Raw genomic sequence first — 2,056 nt, forward strand, 5'->3', positions numbered from 1 at the left:
CCAACTTATTATGCGATGTGACCAGTAAGATACAACTCTTATTATATGACCTGTATATTTATGGTTCGAGACAGGGCATTCATACCGGATGGCTATTGTTGCGTTGGCTGTTGCTATTTTTGTATTTGACAATCTAAGTAAAAAGAGGTCAATGACCCCGGACTAAATAGTCAGGTACTGCATGTTCCAAAAACCCTTGCAGCTCGCCAGTTGAAAATCTCTGCTTTGGAGCAAAGATAATGATTGATTGAAAAGAAGTAACCTTGATTAACCACTGCTACGGAAACACTTGGCCTCGCTGTGGTCTGTTTTGCCAAGGCAAAGTAAAATTAGATGTTATGTGTAAGAACGCTTTCTAAATTGTAGAGAAAAATAAGCCCATGTTCATGCCTTCAGGAAATGTTTCTTCTCACACACCAAGGTGCTTACGTGGCATGACTAAGCAGAGAAAAGCTACAGAATATCAACATTTGACTGCATTGTTCCCTCTCATTTAACACCTAGAAAACAAGGAAGGCTCACTAGACACACTGATAATCTTCAACAGAATGAAAGGAGCCCCCAGTTCAGCAAGTTCTGAACCCTGGCAGGCCATCCAAGCAGGTCATCATTCTGAAGATGATTCAGCAGAAATACATGACTCTGCTAAGAGTTACATCAGCAGATTTTTTTTTTTTTTTTCAGGAAAATTCACACATTTGGATTTAGAATCTTCTAGAAGGCTTGGGTGCCTGGCCTGGCCCCTTACTATTTACCACTCCATGCCAAACCTTACTATATGCCTGACTTCTATTAAGATCCTTAAAATCTCCAGGATCACCTCCCTCTTTTGTGGAAATGAAGACAATTCTATTTACCTCACGTGGTTGCTGTGGGCATTAAAAGAAATAATGTGTGATAAGAAACATCTACACAATAAAGCACTTTCTCCCCTCTGTTTTGTTTTGTTTTTTTTCAGCATCCAAAATCTTTTCAAAACAAAGTAGGATCTGGGTTAGTCGGTGTAGCCGGGGCTGGCCAATGGCCTCTTGCGCTCTGGAACTTCCAGCCCTTGGATCGTGATGGGGTTCGGTGTGGCTGTGAGGGGTTCCTGGGGCCTTGCTGAAATGCCCACACACCTCTGGACCCTTGCAAGACGGTGCCACAGCCCTCAGGGCAGTCCAGGGCTAGCTGGTCGAAGGTGAGGATTTTGGACCCACCCTTGAGGATGTGGTCCCAGGCACAGCTGCTCACACAAAGCGCATCCACCTTCAGTTTGGTCACCTCCTGGACATGCACGTCACCAGTTACAGTCCCTGCCACCGCAGCGGTTTTGCACCCCCGGCCGGGACGCTTCGTCTTCTGCATTATCCCAGGAAGCGACAGAGGCAGCCAGGTGGTGCACCCCATGAACAACCTCTTCAGCATCAGCTGCTTGAAGGTGGAGTTGGATCGCCTGGCCAGAGACATGTACGGCTTGAGCGACAGCCTTAGGTAGGAGTCCTGACTCTTGGGCTCCTTGGCGCTGAAACTTTCAGTCTTGGTTGCGGTGGATGCCTACTGCCATGATGTGCCTTCTCCTTCTCCCCTCTGCTGCACACCTATGCCCTAGGTCACAACATAGGGCAGCACCCCAAAAAGACTGTGATGCCAAGTGGGACCTCAAATTCAACTTGTCATTTTACACCACAGGAGACAACTCTGATGGCAGCTGGACACACTGGTACTGAATCTACGTCGCGATAAAAGTCTGCATGTTGGTATTACACATTCAATTTATCTGGCCCATACCTGCGGGTCTTCCTGCCCTGACTTCCAGCCCACTCACAGGTCGACTGGTGGATTTAGGCTCATTTTCTGCAGCAAAGGGAGCTCCCCTTTTACAGCAGTGTTTATCCTACTTCCGAAGTCTTGCTCGGTTGCCATCTTTTACCGTCTTTCAGCTTCAGTGAGAGGTCACTGGGGGATGAATATGGAATTAGGGTGCGGTGGGGGCAGCTAGCAAGGGAGTTTCCAAATGAATGACAGATTCCATGATACCTCTACCTATATCCTATGCACACTGTCAGCCAACACT

At 47.2% G+C, this 2,056-nt stretch overlaps 1 pseudogene; it reads right to left on the reverse strand.

Moving 5' to 3' along the window:
* Window positions 1-972: 972 nt before the first annotated feature.
* Window positions 973-1,546, reverse strand: LOC149995854 (large ribosomal subunit protein eL18 pseudogene; annotated as a pseudogene).
* Between the last annotated feature and the right edge of the window lie 510 nt (window positions 1,547-2,056).

The sequence above is a fragment of the Furipterus horrens genome, unplaced genomic scaffold (assembly GCF_987537825.1).
Source record: "Furipterus horrens unplaced genomic scaffold, mFurHor1.1.pri manual_scaffold_12, whole genome shotgun sequence".
Taxonomy (NCBI): domain Eukaryota; kingdom Metazoa; phylum Chordata; class Mammalia; order Chiroptera; family Furipteridae; genus Furipterus; species Furipterus horrens.